This window comes from Anser brachyrhynchus, assembly GCF_964034855.1.
Source record: "Anser brachyrhynchus genome assembly, chromosome: 2".
In the NCBI taxonomy this organism is placed as follows: Eukaryota; Metazoa; Chordata; class Aves; order Anseriformes; family Anatidae; genus Anser; species Anser brachyrhynchus.
This window is the reverse complement of record NC_137695.1, coordinates 130728709-130747574: the sequence shown is the minus strand read 5'-3', so window position 1 is coordinate 130747574 and position 18866 is coordinate 130728709.

The window sequence follows — 18866 nt, the reverse complement described above, 5'->3', positions numbered from 1 at the left end:
CATCTTCAATTCAGTCTTTGGGGAGCCCCTGGTCAGTCTTTGTGGAGCAGTCTATGACCCCCTCTTCTTCCTGGATAATCTCTTCTGTCTCTTCATCTCACCTGCACTCCTCCGAGGTCTCCTGCAAGTGACGACATAGACCTGAAGCTGATTCTCCCAGTGATCACATCCCCTGGGTATGACCTTCCTCTGCTTCATTAAAGCCTCAAAAATATTTCAATTTCTCATGATTCCATGTTTAGGGGCCTGATGCAAATGTATAAGACTTTGGAGGTCCACAGCTTTCTACACATTATGTGCTATGAGAAATATTCAGCACAATTTCATGTTAGCAGACCTCTGCCATATTCTAACTTTTCACACAGAGACTGCACAGCACCCTGAAAGTTTCAGAAAACAGACATCAGACATGCCCATGTCCCTGGGGACAGGCTTCTTCCCTTGCCCATCTTTTGTCATGTCTGAGGATTTCCAGCCTCAGACAAATGCTTAGGAATGATGGGTTGCAAGTAGGGAGCCTAAATTTCACTTAGTTTGTGCAGCTGTGAGCAAAAAAAAACCCATTGCTGGTTTACCCAGCCTGTACACATCCCAGATGGTGCACATTTATTATTATATCCCATTTGTCTTCCAAAGACAGAAATGCACCAATAAACACGTGTATTAAATAGGATTGTTCTGAGGAAGAAAATCAGAAAAACATTCTTCACTTATATGAGATGCTGAAGGCAACCCATGAGGAAACTCTGAGAAAAATGTGATTATGGTGTTTTACAGCATGTACTGTGATAAACTTCAAAATTTAAAAAAAAAAAAAAAAAAGGCAGCTGTAAAAATTTGCAAACAACATTGTCCAGAAACAAAAATTTGGAAAGGGGTTTTTAGAATATATGGTTTTACACACAGCTCATGACTGAGCAGCTTTGATGCAAATTTATGTTATCTTTGTCAACACAATATGTTTACAATCTGAGCACATTTACTAAACAATTGATTCATCTGTAAAAGAGGATTTCTGAACAAACAGTCACAATGCAAGTGGATGCAACCAGGATGACTTCAAAGGATACGTGCTTTCTTGTAGGAGAAGCTAGATTGCCATGGTAGGTCTGATTCTTGTTTATGTAAGACCTTTTTATCCCACTCTGGCAATATAGAGAGGCTTTAAGTATAAATGAGTTGCTTTTACATCCATTTTGAGACACATTCACAATCTTTTCTTGTTGTTGCTACAGCAGCTTGCAGATAAAACCCATTCCACCTTTTATTCTCTACCTCTATCTTTTGCTGAAGCCCATCCTGATATCTGAGGAGCTGCGGAGGTGGGAGAGGGGCACACAGGAGATATTTTGAAGGTTTCCTTGCCAAGGAGGATGAAACTTCAGAGTTAGGGCTTAGTGATTCAACACATCACTGAATGGCATCAGAAATCTGCACAGCAAATGGATGGATTTTGGTTTCAAGATGAAAGTAGAAAGGATAGATATGTTACTTATTCCAGGCAAAAAAAATGTAGAAGAAACCTTCAAAAAAAAAATCACAAAGTTATGTCAAATTCAACTTTATATCTAAATGCATTAACTTTATATGCACAGCAGCAAGAGCCCTTGCAAAAGGCATAATGTTGGTAAGGATGGGCTCACAATAGCCTCCCATGGACCATTCCCTACCATGAAAATGACTGTATTGCAAAGATTTCCAGAAACTGAACTCTATAGTGGTGGCCCATCCAGGGGATGTCTCAGTGTTGTCCTGAGTGTTGCAAAGGAGGATCTCTCATTGTTTGCTCAAGGATGTTAAGCAATTCAAGAATTTGTAGCAGTAACAAGGCACTGCTTTACAGGGAAGCTCTGGCTCTTCAGAATTCTCTGCTAGAAGAAAACTTGAGATTCATTTCTTCCTTTAAATGTGACCTTAATATATATATATATATATAGTTTATACCTGAATCTCTTACTCTGAAACATTTGGGAGACTGTGAGTGAAGATTACTTTAGAACATACAAATGAGAGTGGAGTACATTACATTTTATATGTATTTTACAGCTTTTTCAAAGGAAAGAAATCCAATCTCCTTAGCTGACTGTCAACAGGTAGTGTTATATAAGGAGAGTTTCTCCTTATAATAGGAGACTGTAGTTTATGCTACACATCGTTTTTTATTTTATTTTATTTATTTTAATTTATTTTAATTTTATTGATTCTGTGTAGAATGGATTCCAAAAAACTGTCAGCACAATATCAAAAATAGGAAGGTGGCAAACAAGGCCTGTACCTAGGACTGTGTGGGTTTTCACTGCTCCCAGCTTGGAAATTCTTTTCCATTTTCTGGGCCACCTGTATGTGACAGGTCCTAACTTTGAAAACGTTTGGAAAACTCTGCCTCTGCTTCTCCACCTCCCACTCTGGATTTCACTGTAATGTGAATATAACCACCACGTGGCATCCCTAGTTGCCTTTAGCAGAGGTGAGGAGGAAGCTGGTTTCCATTAGGCTCAAACTCCCTATTGCAAAAGATATATGAACAGATTTTGTTCGGGATGTTTCAGTTTACTTTCCAAGGATGCAGAATGTGTTTTGCTGCAATGTGGCACATCCATATTTCACAGGCATCACAGGTACATCCCAGGGACACCAACAAGCTGCATTTCTGGGTTTCTTTATGCAGTGCTGACAAGGTTCTCACAGACCTGCAACAACCCGGGCAGCGCTGCTGCAATGTTGTTGCAGGCAAGAATTAAACTGTCTAAAAAATCACAGACAAATGTAGTAGCAAAAATGGTTTATTGAAGTAAAATACTGTAAAAGTGATTCTTAACAAAGTCCCATGGCAAGGTTCAACTTACTGCTTACTGCACAGAGGATATGATAATAATTCAAATTTACCAGTACAAGATCTTAACGCCTTGTGGTACAAGTTTTACCTGGTATCAGTGACTTACTAAAGATCTGCACCTGGTAAGGGGGCTCGCAGCTTGGAGGAGTATCTTTGATGTACTCAAGGGGAGATAAACACCATTCATCCAGCTCCTGAGGAGCAAGACCTCAGAAAGCTCACTCAGGTGGTCAAATTTATGGAATGAAGGTTGGTTCCTACTCAGACAATGACAGATGAAAAAGGTAAGCATAAGACTGCTGGTGTCCACAAGTTCTTTTTTTCCTTGATTAATTACTCTTGGAAGACCCTCCTGCTATTCATGTGGTAATTCCATGATCAATATCCTGGTGTCCAAGCTCTTGAACATCAAAGCACACAATATCACCTTTTCTAGCACGCATTTTCAAAAAACAACTTGGAATTTAAAAAATTTATGTTCCGGTCAGGGTCTGGGTCTTTACTTTCTTCAGAGTCCCTGAAGCAAACTACCACTAGTTTGGTCAATGAGTTGAGTGCATCCGCTGCAAACACGCATATAAAATGAATAGATAGACAGGTAGATAGGTTGTACATGTCCGTGTTTGTATTGGCATGTGCATGTAGCATACACAGAACACTCCCCAAGACTTCTCTGTTAAATGTGGATGGAAGTAAACCTGAGCTTTCTTACAGGTGAAGGTATTGATTTGCTAAAAATAAAAAATGTAAAAGGAGTGGCTTGATTTTAATTGGGGGTGGAAAGTTGAAGTGTCATATTTTCAGCATTTTCTATTTGAAAAATGTAATTCCTAAGTTTGAGACACATTTTAGTATAAGAATTTCACAGGAAGTTTTATTGATTTTTTTAAAAGTTGGCCAAAAATGGCCCTGGTGGACCTGAGTGGATAATCCCCCCTTTTTCACTTTACCAACTCCACCTCAGTGCATCAGAATAGTTTCTTAAGACCTCCAATATATGGAGGATAGATTTCTGCCTACCTTCCCTCTTTATCTATCAGTGCAGTCCAACACAAGATGCCCATGAGAAGGCTTAACCTCTCCTATGGTCTGCAGATTCTGCTTAAAATATAGTGTCCTTTTCCACCCCTCTGCATTCTCAGAACTCCAAGCTGTAAAAAATAAAATAAAATCTGTGAGTGGACCTGAGGAATTAAGGTGCTCCCTTTTATAGACTTCTAGTGAACTGGAAATAGTTTTCTCAAGCAGTAGTCTCTCTTCAAGGGAAATAATCAGTTTACTGAGGAAATCTTGAGTGATTTCCCTCAAATACATTTTCTAGATAAAATAGATGCTATGGAACCCAGCAAATGTAACTGAAGCTTACATTTCTCTTTTTAAAAAGTGGAGATTCACTTGTTATAAGTGTTTACAAGGGGAGTGAGTTATCTGCACATGTCAAATTCTGCAATCCTTTCTTGGATTTTATTTAGTCATTTCTCAGTCAGAGTTCTCATAAAAGTCAAAAAGATCTTTGATCAAATTAGGTTCTTGATAAAAATTGCTAAATAATTTAGGTATGCTCTATTTGTCACAAGGGAACATTTTAACTGTAGTAGAGCATTCTTCTAACAGCTGCAAAATAGACGTGTTATATTTAAACAGAATTCCAATAATTTTTGTGCAACATTTGTAAATCCACTGTCAGTAAAAAATCCCTAAAAATTAAATGTGTTTCAGATATTATTTTTAAGTTCTCTCTGACTTTGTGAGACATAACATCCATCATCAGTTTAAAAACCATTTCGTTGATTCATCTGCTTCTTGCAGTGAGGTTACAGCAAGATAATTGCTCATCAGGAGTCTTTATTCGGTATTTAAATGAGTTCAGTTTTGCTTTGCCGGTGTGTGTAGATCCTTTTCAGTATCCTGTGCCTATTCTAGACACCACTATTCCATTGCAGAATATATTCATTTGATGTAATTTTCCTTGTTCATTGACTTATTTTCCTGTGCAAATGTGAAAATATGTTTACTTATTTATGCCTAGAATTAAATGTGGATGTGATTTAAACTGCTGATATTTGAAAGTTTCATCTGTTTCTAAATTCTTCTGTAAAGCTGCTTGAACCTTGAGCTGAAACATCCTACCTGTGTCATGAACGGTAGCCAGTCACAATGTAGAAAACCTGAAAGGCACTGAAACCTCAAAAGCCCACAGAACACCTAAGTTGCATCTCTTGGAAAGAACAAATCACAAAGGTCTTGCTAGCACACTGTGGCACAGTTTACATCAAAAGATCACAAATAAAATATGTTTCCTAGAAAACATAAGGGAGATGGACATACAAGTCCATCTTTAGCATTCTATATTCAAGCAATGACACGTAAACTGTCAGGTGAAAATCCCCTTCCCCATGTGATTACAAAAATTGTGTCTTACCCCATATTACAGGGGAAGGCTAAAAAATACCCTATCAACAGTTTCATCCAGTTTGTCCTGGGGTAAATTTCTGTTTGATCACCATCCATGTCAATGAACAGTTTAAACCAAAATATGTAGACAAGATCCAAGAATCAGTACAGAAGAAATAGTGCCAACAGGAACACCAGTGCATTTCAATTCACCTGTCAAGCTGTACTTTTTTTCACCTTCTCCTGTGCTTTAAAGGAAGATGAAAACATACTTCAAATATGAAATTATGTAACAGAGGGATCTAAAAGCACAGAACTCTGGAAACCATGGAACACAAGATTAATACACTGGATTTGCAAAATATTGTACAAAACCCATGAACATTAACAGTCTTTCAAATCCTGTTTGAAGATCACTTGCTTGAAGAAACCAGTTGACACTGCTGTTCCCATGCTCTTTGGGTGCTGCTTTTAGCCAGTTGTAAAGTAATCTGACTTTCCAACATTTCCAGAAAACAGGTCATGACCATCCGAGGCAGACATGAGACAGATTCAAGAATCTTGATTTTCTTAGGGGCACAGTTTCACATCCTAACCAAGATATTTTTTTCCAGCTAGTTTTATTTTATAACCATTTCCTATGGGCCTCCCCAGTGAAAAGTGATATCTTATTAGGTGCTAACATTTTTCACTACACACCCGCTGCTCTTTTCCTTTGGACTAAACGAGTGTTTGGCCACAAGCCCTCTGACCCATTATTTCTTCTTTCTTTTCATGCATTTTGAGCCAAAACAGCATCAGTATAATTCAGAGTGCTGCCTGAGGCAATTTTCCTAATTTCTTCCTTCTTTAGTCCAAAGTCAAAAGTCACATTTCATAGAAAACAGTCACCTTTTTTAGAAAAGCCTGTTACCTCTGCAGTGCTACTAGAGATTTGTTAGTGCATTCTGGTTCATGGCTAGGGTGGCCCTAGGGATCATGAAGGATTTGCAAGAAATAACCATAAAAATGATGTTAAACAGTAGTAATCTCCAGGGAAAAAGAGTAGATTTCTTCTTTATTTTTGACTATTTTTAACAAGTTTCCACATTAAATTGAAGACATAGTTGAAATAGTTGTGGCTATCTCTAAGAGCATTTTACTTTTGTCTTTCTCAGAATGGCCCAATGACTAATGAATGTTTGTTCTTTACTGCAGTCAATTGTACTAATCTATCTACAGAGACTAAGGGGTGGAGTGGGTAGTTAGATATTAACAGTCAGCAATAAGAATACATTATTAATTAGAGGGGGTTGTTATTAGCAGGTGAGAAGATACCTATCTCATTAACCAGCATAAAGAGAGTAACCTTCCCAATACATAAATCCCTGAAAATTTGTATTTTTAAGTTCTGCCTACTAAAAGGAGTAATCAGAGCTTAGCTTATTTATTGCACTGTTGAAAGAAACATATCACTCATTCTTAAAGTGACATTGGGAGGTAAAAATAGTTATATAAACAAGTCTTTTTTGCTGTAAAGAAAACACTGAACTTCAGTCTTGCTTCCTACTTTTTTAATCAAATGTAATTTTGTTGTGAACCACTATTTCAAGATAAGTTTAGGGACTGATATTTGAGAGAAGGAAAAAGCACTACTACAGGAAGAAGTAAATACTTCAGAAAGAGATAAAACTGAATCGAAGGGGTTCAAGCAGCCACCTGTAAGATAAGAAAGAACTGATATGCATGCTTTTTTGAAAGCATTTTCTAGATTTAATAATTATTCTCGGCATAAAATGTGAACTAAGATTCTAATCAGGGATTGTACAAGAATGTGACTGCATACTGAATGGAAAAAGTGCTCAGGAGCCAAGGTAAGAAGGGCATGCAAAGCAAGAAAGCAAATAGTAGTGAACTGTGCTTTGTGGTGATGAGAAGTACTTCCCTGTGGTAGCATTGGTTGGAAGAGTCAAGTTTCCCCATATCCCTTCCTTTTGAATCCTGTTATGCTGAAACTGCTACTGTACTCCCACGCAGTATTCTCTATCATGTCAAGAGGTCTCATTTATCCACAGTGAAAAATGGGCATGATGGCATTGTTGTCAGTTTAGGCCAAGCTGTAGATCACTTCTGTAGGTTTTTAGCTGGCTTGTTTTTCTTCTCTATTGGCTCTGCTGTGTAAGTTGCATTTTTGGCAAAGATACATACTATTTGAAACAGCAGAGCAAGCATCCAGTGTGAAAAGTGTCAAAATTATCTCTCTTTTTAAAAGAAGATGACTTTCCATCTGTGTCACTTGATGTCTTTATTTGGCTGCTAGGAAAGAAGTCTTCTCCTTGCTTTCAAGACAGTGAACATGGCACTTGATCTCCTTGTGAGTATCACTCTTGTACCAGAAGAGCACAACAAGAAAGGGAGGTTGTGCAGATGTTACAGGAGAATACTAAACTACCTTCAGCAAAAGCAGTTTCTGATTTTTCAGTTGGCCTTACTAAAGCTTTTATTTATGTTATATCCAAGGATGACAGAACAGGTTCTGATAAGGTAAGTAATAACTCATGGGATGATATCTCAGCTTCACAGATAACAGTATATCTCCTCTGAGCTGGCAGTCATCCAGGAATTGTTTGAGAGTATCTGGCTTGTCCTGGTTTTGCAGGATGTAAGATGACATAGGAGAACTGCTTTATCTAGCCATGATTCTCATTGAATCTCTTACTGTAGTTTATAAAATTTTTATTTATAGGCAGAAAACACTGCTACAGACAGGTCTCAATTTTTATGAAAAATAGCAATTTCCAAGTATAATTCAAAGATAAATTGGTGGTTTACTCTCCAGAGTATTTAATTTTCTACACTAGTTACCATTTCCACCGTAGAGAAGGCATTTGTACTGTAGTAGCCGTAATGTACCAAAGCTTCTCCAGTGTAACAGCTTGCCCTTGTACCTTAATATATACCCATGTTTATTTTCATCTGTGCAATAAAGACCAAAGGAACAGACCAAAAGGATACTTTAAAGTTTTGCTGAAATAAATAGATCTGATAATAAGCATGTGTTTAAAATTTTTGCTCAGGTTAGAGATGACTAATTCCAAAGAAAGCAGAAGACTGTGGGTTTTATTACAATCATTTTAACGTAAGCTAAATCACTTGGGTTTAATGTTTTTAATCAGTGGCTTTACATGAAATCAATAAGAAAAAATAGATTTGTGACCTAAACAAGAAAACACTAATAGAATTGTATCACCTATGACCTCCTCTCTTATTGTCTCAGAAGATGAGCCAGAACCATGCTATATAAAGCTATATTTCTTTTTTATTATGTGCTGTAGTGGCACAACAACAGAAAGGTTACTAAGAAAGCAGTCAAAGTTTCCGAAGCAAAAAATATGGCTGTATTTCAACCTGTCCTAGGAACAGTGATCTTCTAACTAAGGTAGTTTGTGAGCACTCAAATATTTCTATGTTTTATTTTAAGAATTTCATCCAATGTAATTTATAATAAATCACGAAAAATATATTTCAACATCCTGCCCTTATGCATCGTTTAAGATTAAATTTCTAGCATCCCTGAAAAAGTATTTTAATGGTCTATTAGCACTGGCCTTCCATTGTCAGAGCCAATGAGAGAAGTAAAAGTTAAGAATGGTCTTATAAATAAACTCTAAACCAGGATTTACTAAGTCTTAAAAGCTGATGCAGCATGTTAAATTTTAAATGCCTCTGTCAAATCCAGAGTGCAGTTTAAATCCTACCTGCCTTTTACTACATTGAATTCTTTGGTCCTGAGCAAGTCCAGTCAGTATTTTAAATTCTTCAGTTGAATCTGATAGGAAGAATGCTTTCCTGAATGATAAAAAAGACAGCGATGTAGTATACAGCATTCTAAACAAATGTGCAACCATCATACTTTAGTACCTTTTTTTTTGTTTTGTCACCTTGTATGTATGGAAGATGGTAAGCCAATCACTTGGCTCAGCAATTGAGTCAGTCATAAATTTTGACTGAAAAGATACAGAATTCTTTTATTGGATTTCACTCTCAAATGGCATCAGAGTATGGAAGTGAGAAGACTTCACATCTTTTACTTTCTAGACATTGAAAACTGAAAATCTGATTTGGGGAGGCAAGATGAGGGAGTGGAGAACTGCACTTCAGGTCAATTTTTCTAAAATCAGTCCAAGACCTAGAAGCAGTTCTGCAATGCAGCAAGTCTTTGTTTTCAAAATCAGGCATGTCCAGTACAAGCATAACAATTCATTCTGTCTGTGTACAAGCAAATGAATTGCTAGCAGCATGATTAAGTTTGGAGCTACCCAAACACCAATAATGTTTATACAAACCTTAGCTTGGGTTTGTAACCCTCTGTGTTCCCCAGAATATCTCCAGTTTTCACTAAACCTATATTTTTTTCTACCTGACAGGAACTTCCGAGTAATGTACTTAATTTTTAGCTATATTTCATCAAGAAAGAAACTGCAATCTACTTTTTGAATCTGCTGTATTTTACAGGTGGTCCTTGAAAAAGGGAAGAACATGATTTTACAACTTCAGATATAGGCCAAGAAATATCCATTTTGATTCATAAATTCATAGTGAAATTCACAGCTTTCCACTTCACATCAGCTTCATGGAGGCTTGCATTTCTTTCCTTTCCAGGACAACTGTGATGAGCTCTACCAAATGGACTCTCCTTTGCCCATTCACACAGGGAGGAAGAAATATGAGCCCTTTGGCTCTGTATAATTGAAAACAAATCAATTAAATTTCCCCACAAAATGGAAATTCTGAGCTGTTTTCAGATTTGCAACCGCAATGAGGTTATCCAGAGGCACCCCTTAACATAGCTGTCAGCCTTGAGAGCACCAGGACCTCTGTCCCAGGGAACAAAGCCACAGAAAGCTCCCCCAGGACTTCAGCAGGAGGATGCTTACTACAAGGTGTTTTCATTGAATTATTCTGTACCAGATGAGTAAGCTTTCTCCAATGAATCACTTTCATCACAACTTTCACAACTGTAGGTGAAGTGCCCAGATCATTATACTGTGAAGAACCACACAATTAAGATGAGAAGGTTAAGATATTTTAAGTTTTAATCCCAGACTCCTGAAGCTAAATCTAAATTCCTCTCTTTTGTGCTATCCCTACAGGGCAGAAGTTTCTTAGCAATGTACTTCCATGCTTCTAAATGTTTTCATGCTGGCAATAACATTTACTCTGTACTGTAGAGAGGTAGGTACCCTCTTTTTTAATTCCATTTTAACCTTTGATTTCTTTAGGAATTTCTTTTCTTTCTATTAAGATTTTGCAAACATAATAAATAAGAAATCTAAAGACAGTGTTGCCATATTTATTTTTGAATTGCATAAATTCAAAAATTCCTAATCACTCAGGAATAGTTAAATGCAAGCAGACATGATAGCAAGCAATACTACAGTCCCTCAAGTACCTAGATCATGTATCACTTTTTCCCTCTGCAGCAAGGATTGCCTTTTCTTTGCCTTCTTGTTACACAATTACTATTGCCCACAAGTATATCTGTTTAAACAAGCATGTAAAGTATAGCTACAGGACTGGAAAAGAAGTGTCTAAAGGTGATGATCACTTTTGCTGCTGTTGTCAAAGCAGCTATTTGACAGCAAAAGCTGCTGTCCCTTGTGGTGATGACATGTCTAATAAGAAGGTGCTGGATGGCAGCAATGACCATATTTGACAAGGAAAGCCTCTGCCTTCGTTCACTCCAAGTAGAATGGGAGGTAGAAGCTATTTTATACACAGACAATGTCTTCACTGAATTTTTTTTGACTTTGGCTGGAAAAGATGCTTGTCTTCCTGAAGAATATTCATTAGTTCATTAAAATTATTCCAAAGTAGCCTGCCCATAAGGTAAGGCAGTTACCCATGGGCAAATCATGGGTTAATTGCATGACATATAAACAAACATTTTAATTGACTTCAGATGAATCAGCTTGGACCAGAAAGAATGCAACCATCTTTGCAGGTCAGTACTCGCAGCAATTGAATCTAATGTTGGATCCCTCTTTTTTCTTTTTTTTTTTCTCTTTTTTTTTTCTATGGCAGCATCATTGGTGGAATATGTATCTTAATACAAAACAGTCCGCATTTATTCAGTCTATGCCTTTCACACATTATCTCATCTAATTGAGATTTGACTGTGAATGTGTTCCTGGAATACCTAAATACATTCTGTCACCGAGGGTTATATTTCTCATAAATTCAATTTTTAATTAGAGCTAGAAGCCAAGACTGTTTTTTGTGTTTTTTCTTTAAACATTAAAAATAGTAAACAGAAATGAAGCAGGATATGTTTCCTGCATAGGGACAAACTAGATAAACCAAAAATGCATTTGCTGTAAATAATAGCTTAAGGTTGCCATCATTAGCCACCATTTAACTATTTCTTTTTCTATATATTTCATGGAGAAAAATAATATGATAATCAAGATCCATTTTCATCAATACTAACATTGAAGACAACTTTAAATGTCTCGATCTCTCAGCATTTTAACAATACCACTTAGACAAGCACTGTAAGTTTTGTTGGTAGTAACAGCAAAATGATTTTTTTTTTATTCCTACAGATTACATTCTAATATATCTAAGATTTCCTCTTGATTTTTTTTTTTGAGTATGTCCAATCCACTTTGTTGTCTGCTGTGGTCTAAATTCTATTAGAATGGAATTATTTTTGATATAGAGATTTTGCTTTCAGAATGTACAATGTCTCAAAAGGGTGGGAACAGAGCATTATCACAGACCTTAAAACATGTACTGATGGATTTCTTCCATTTTAAACAAATAATTCTGAGAATACTTTTCAAAGAACCTGATGCAGTTCCTAAGAAAGTCAAGCCTTTGTGAAAACTGCTCCTTAATCTTTTGGGAGAGACATTTTTGTTCTTTGCTAATCAAATAGAACTTTTCTTAATACTACTTTTATTGTCTATGCTAAATTGGGAATGACAAAGCCAATGTGTTCTCTGTAAACAAATATGACATCTGAACATCTGCTATGCTGTTAGGTCACTTAGTCCAATAGTAACTTGTTTAAAACAACATATTCTTGGTTTCGGCAGTTGTCCTTTGCTCTAAAACTGCCTTTGATAATAGTGCTAATACTGATTTTCTTGTGGCTACATCTTAGCTCTCAAATCCATTCTAAGACCTCCATGTCAACACGTTGCTTTGGCTGACAATCCTGGTTGTCTGAAAAAAAAAAGCTTAGTTGGAAATATATGCCCTATATAGAGATGAAGTGTTTTCCTAGGAAATGTAAGTCTTTGTCGATAGTTAATGTTCAGTGAATAACATTTTTGTTTTGATTTTGTTTTGTTTTTGTCTTTTGTTGCTTTTTTTTTTCAAATAAGCATTCCCAATCTACATGCTTTAAAATATAACCTCTGATCTCTCTTTCTCACATGGAAATTCTATTAACCTTTAAAAATATCAAAAGTTATCATTGTTCTTCATCCCACAAATGCTCTACCTCTGTCATGCATGCAGATTCCTCAATGAAAATTTAAATATTTTTATTGTGCTTAGGTCCCTACCAACAGAAGTTTGGGGTGAGTGAAAGGTGTCAAGCTCTTTTAGGAGATTAGTACATTTCTGGAGTTGCTTTTCTAGCAGCTTATGAATAAGAATTAGAAAAGGCACTTGCCAGTTCTGTGTAATTTGAATTTCAGCCTGGACCCATAATGGCCATTTTTCCATCCAAATCCAGGACTCCATTTAGAGTCTATGATAAAGCGAGCAGCCTAAACTTTCTCCAGACAAGCTAGATGTAGAGACAATGTTCCACCTTGCAATTTCTCATAATAATTAAAAACAAACAAACAAAAACACATAAATACATAAATATTAGTGGAACAATATCAAGGGCACAGATATCAGCTACCTGTCTGTCTCTATTATAAGAGATAATGAGTGACTGCAAACAGCAGAACACAAAGGTTGTAATCACAAATGAAGAATAATTTTTTCAACATCAGATGAGGGTGAAGGAAAGATTCTCAACAGGGACAAGGCTGGCTTCCGCTGTTGCATCTTACTTTTTTTTTCAGATTTTTGGAGCTTTTTATTTATTTATTTATTTGTCTATTTTTCAGAAAAGAAAACCCCAGGGAGCAAAATAGTATAAAATAACAAGGCTGACAAGAATTACAATTCTAATGTAGATTTGACCAACTAGCCCACAGCAGCCACTTTGTTCTCGCTTTGGCTTTATTTTCAAGTTTTGATTTGGCTATGCAAAATTTTAAAAAGTTAATAAATCTTCAAGAATGCATTCCCTTTATATATTTTATTTAAGTCTGTTTCTCAGAGTTGGGTCAGATTTTTATAGCCCCATCCAACTTTTTCTTTACTTGAACATTTCCTGAATGGTGGCAGTATTTACTGCTGGAGATTTGGTTCGAATGTCACTTAAAAAAAAAAAAAAAACAAAACATATTAGAACAGTGGTCATTGAGCGTATTACCATCTGGTTACTCAAATGTCTGCTCTAAGTGTAAGTCAGGCTGGTGCTGATCACTGAAAGGTTCTCTCAGACCTCTTTGAGCATGGAAGTAGATATCATCAGGACACAGTCCATCCTAGATCTGCATCCTAATTTCTGGACAGAGGATTATCTTTTTCCCATGGAAGGACTCTTCACAACAACCTGCTGTCCAGACACTGTGAAGCACATGTACATCTTCTGCAGGAATGACTGCAGTATCACATGTTCCTGCTATGCGTAAATAGACTCATCCTGGTTTCCATGCCATGAATTGAATTTGGCGTCTTTCTGGCAAGTTATCCTGGTCCTTTGTATCTTTTCAAAGTAAAACATCAAGACATGACATGAAAATAGTGGTATGGAAGTTTGTTTTTGAAATATTTTTCTGTCTTTATTTAAGAAATCAGGAAAAAAAAAAAAAGAGGTTTTTCAATTGAAGAATTTGTCTTTCACCTTACTGTTTAACCAGTTAGTGTTTAATCTCTTCCCACAATATTTTACTGTCCTGTAGCCGACCTTCCACATTTTTAATAGGGCAGACCAGCAACTATTTTTTGTCTCTCTCCCTTTTCCTCTTTATGCTAGTAATATGACTGGAGAGGAAATACAAAGAAAACAAATACAAAACAAAGCTTAAAGAAAGGGTAAAGATGTCATTACAAAAGGAAATGATGATCTGTGAATTACTCTGAGAGAATCAGTAAACATACAGCTTGGGTAGAATTTTGTTCTGTTTTGAAAGGCTTAATTCAAGTCCTTACAAGTATAGAACATTGCTAAACTTACTAATGCCTGTATAATACATGTAGAAATGTTACCCCTCTCACGAGGGATAAATACCTTGTTCACATATTGTAGGTAATTTTCCCAAGAAAAGTAATGCAAATACATATCCTGATCATTTTAAAGAAGAGCACAAACTCGGAGAGGAGATCAGATGTTTTGGATTAGTGATTGTGAAATGGAATCTGCAAAGATGTCCTTTTGTGTCTCTAATCCTCAGAATTTATCCTTGCAACACAATTTGATATGTATGTGACTTATTGCAGATTGGCACTCGGAGCATCAGACATTTAATGCAGCTTGTCTTTACTAAGAATTAAAAGACAAAAAGAAAAAAGTAATTTCTTGTATGAGTGTCACCCTACATATTTTTTACTATAGTCAGGTTCTAATATGATTATCTCACATATCAGAATTCAAAACTTGTAATATGAAACGATGAAGCAATTAACACTTTTAAGGGTTTAGTCTATAAAACATGTAACTTGTAAAGAAAATAAAATTAAAAACAAGATAAAATTATTTTTTGCTTGCTCCAATTAGTAAGAATTGAAAAGAGTTGAGGAAATAATTGGGATTGCTAAATCCCAATGTTTAGATGTCAAGATCCAAAAGAGGCTAGAAATTATAGCTGTTTAAAAAGTGAGTCATAAGATCAGCAACAGCATGCTTCCTGTCTCTCTAGCTAGATTCATTGCAATTGCATGGACCCTACATCAACATGATACTACATAAGAGATGTAACTTCCTTTAGGTTATATGCATCTCGATATAGATTAAAAAGAAAATGTTATTTGGCTTGAACAACGTCAATCTTTTCTCCTTTGTAACAACATAATGTTATATAGTACAAGATCTTAGATGGTAATCTTTACACTCAGACTAGAAGTCACACAAGATTCCTTACATGATCCAAATCGTTTGAAGCTAAGTAGTTGCACTAGAGATTTCAGTTTTCATGGAACTGAGTGCAGGATTGAGCTCTTCATATTGCATACTTTTGCCTTTTGTACAACAGAAAATATTCAAGGCTCCCTTACGTATCCACTAGAAAATGCTCTAAACTGGACTGCTACTGTTGCCAAATTTAGTACAGAGGTAGAAATGCCCTCTTCAGGACAGTCATTGGTCTTGATGATTCTTGTTCTTAATGCAGAAATCATAATTCAGATGTAGGCTCAGCTTCACAATGCTAGCTCTGCATTCTTACATAATTCATTGTTTTTTTCAGTGCCACAGGACGAATAGGATTCCTGTGGGTCTTGTTTCTCATAATAATTTCATTAGAGAAAAATATCTCATTAAAAAAAAAAATCATCTAAGAGTTACCTATTCTTTTATCCATTTGCTCTTTCATGCGGAGCATGACATAAGCAAAACTAAAGAGGACTGTAAGATGAACGAGTGAAGTGAAGAAGAATTAGATGTTGGAAGTAAGCAAAGATGAATGTATTTTTTTAAACTGGCATTACCACTCAGAAAATGTTAACATTAGACTGGAGCTCCAAACTCTCACTGAATGTGTGACCCACAAAGGTCAGCATACTGTGCACAGATGCTCCTTGTAGCAGATAGGGGAGTTGGAGAGACTTGCTTTACTCCAGGTTTTGAATGCAAAACTCTGTGTGGGAAGGAGACACCTTCCCCTGCTCAGGCTTTGAAGGCATGGACCAATGGTTCTGCACATCAGCAGGAATAACACCAGTACACTCTGGGGGCTGCCCAGCTGGAGAGCAGCCCTGCAGAGAGAGACCTGGGAGTCCTGGTGGACAGAAGTCTGACCATGTGTCAGCAATGTACCGTTGTGGCCAAGAAGGCCAACAGTATCCTGGGGTGCATGCGGAAGAGTGTTGCAAGCAAGTCGAGGGAGATGATCCTCCCCCTCTACTCAGCCTTGGGGAGGTCACACCTGGAGTGCTGTGTCCAGTTCTGGGCTCCCCAGTACAAGAGGGACATAGAACTGCTGGAGAGAGTCCAGAGGAGGGCTACTAAGATGATCAGAGGACTGGAGCACCTGTCAAACAAGGACAGGCTGAGAGAACTGAGCCTGTTTAGCCTGGAAAAGAGAAGACTGAGGGGAGACCTCATCAATGTATATAAATATCTGAATATCTGTTGTCAGGAGGATGGATTCAGTCTCTTTTCAGTTGTGCCCAGCGAGAGGACAAGAGGCAACAGGCACAAATTGAAGCACAGGAAGTTTCAGCTGAATATGAGGGGGCACTTCTTTACTGTGAGGGTGACAGAACACTGGCACAGGTTGCCCAGAGAGGTTGTGGAGTCTCGTTCTCTGGGGATATTCAAAATCCACCTGGATGCCATCCTGTACAATGTGCTCTAGGTGATTCTGTTTGGCTGGGGGGTTGGGCTAGAAGATCTTTAGAGGTCCCTTCCAACCTCAGACATTCTGTGATTCTGTGACCTCCTCACTGAGGTAATCACTTTCATCTTTTTGCTTAAAGCTCAAAAGAAAGAAAGATACCTGCTTTTATACAAAACAGTTCAGCAACTCAAATATTCATTCACAAGTGGAAAAATCCAAATTCAGGTTTCTCCTGCATTTGCTAAGGTAGCAGCAAACTAAACCAAAATCTCCTACTTGTCAGAATAAGGCACTAAGCTCTGGGGTAGAAGGGTGTCCTGTCCTGGACAACCCTCAGTTGCTCTTGTTAAAGCCCTTTATTTACTACAGATTTCCACTGGAACAAGGGATGGATCATGAGTCATATATACAACTGGATAGCCACCAGGCTACAAAATTCTTGACCTTCTATATTTTTGGCTCAATATTTTTGCCACATGATACTGCTGAGAACATAAAAACTGAAGGACATAGCTTCCCACAGCATCATAATACAGAATTCCCACTACTTTCTACAATGCTTATCATTACAATCTTAGAGAAAAAGAACTATTTTTCCCTAGAGTTTTCATCTGACATAAGAGAAGAAATACATTGGTCTTAGTACCGGTCTTAGTACCTAGAGGACTAAGTGGAATTTTACTTGTATCTGTAGTTCAGAGTTAGACTCACAGTGCACCATTTTGAAGTCTTGTATGTTGAAGATCAGACATTTCCTAGAAGATCCAGGGGAGTATTCAGTGGCTTCCCTTGTGTTTTCTCGTCTCAACATCTACTACACAGGTTCTTGTGACTGTGGGGAAGTGAACACGAAGATTCAGGTGGCCCCTTTCAGTGCTACAGTCCTGAAGGCTTCACTTTTTAAAAAAATCTTATTGGAATATTTTCACAACCTATTGGACAGTGAGAATCACCTTGGCTCAGAAAAGCAGCAAAACAACTTCTGGCAACATTGATGGATTTTATTAAGCTTGATCAAAATTTCATCTTGCTGTTTGCATTTCCAGCTCTGTAAAGTGTTTGTATTAATTGCCTGAATTCCAGTGTCATTTATATTGTAAACAACAATTGAGATGCAGTTGTATTATCACTCAGGATATAATAATGCTTCCAAACAATAAAAAATAAAAAGGCACAGGCTTTATTATTGCATTTTCACTGAGGGTATGTTGTTGGTTTTAATGATCTTTACAACCTTTCAGTATTAAATAAAACATTTCCACAGAACCCATGTCAAATGATATTAAATATCATTATCTTTAAAAAGGAGATTTGGGAAGCTAAAAGGAACCAGTTTGGGTTTTCATTCACTTCAGTCTCCAGTGCAACAAAAATCTAAAGAACAGCAACTATTTATAAGAAATGACAGTGGAAGTAGGATTTCTTATCCTTGAAAATGGAATGCAAAGTAAACGTCCTTCTGATGAACTCTTGTTCATGTTTAGATGCATTGACTGCAATTTGTATATAATACCTTTTTCCCCTAAGATAGGTCTCCTTCTGTAGGTTTGGGTTTTCTTTTGTTGTTGTTTGTTTGTTTTCCTGTGAAATGTGTTCTAGTCACCATTTCTGTTACAAAGGTCTGTATCTACAGCCACACAGAATTATTAGCGATGCTCTTTTTAGTGGGGAAAAAAGTGTTTTGTCCACTTAAATAAGATGCAAAATTTTGCAAAGGGGTTAATTGCTTTGTTGCCATTTGTTTTGGACATTTTTTGTAACCTTCCTCCAAGACCTACCATCTCTCAATATCAGCAAACATTTCTGCCTATGTGCAAGATTCCCTGAGATCCTCCTGGAGAAAAGGTCATCATACAATCCTGTGGGAGACATGGTTCCATGCTATTGTTCCCTTGCAGAGAATTTCTCCTGCTCATTCCCATATCACGTCACAGATAATGTCCTCACCATAGCATGCCTAGATGATATCCTTCTTCGACTGGAAGTGCTCGCTTCTCTGTCGATCTGTTTTGTTGTTGGTTTTGTTC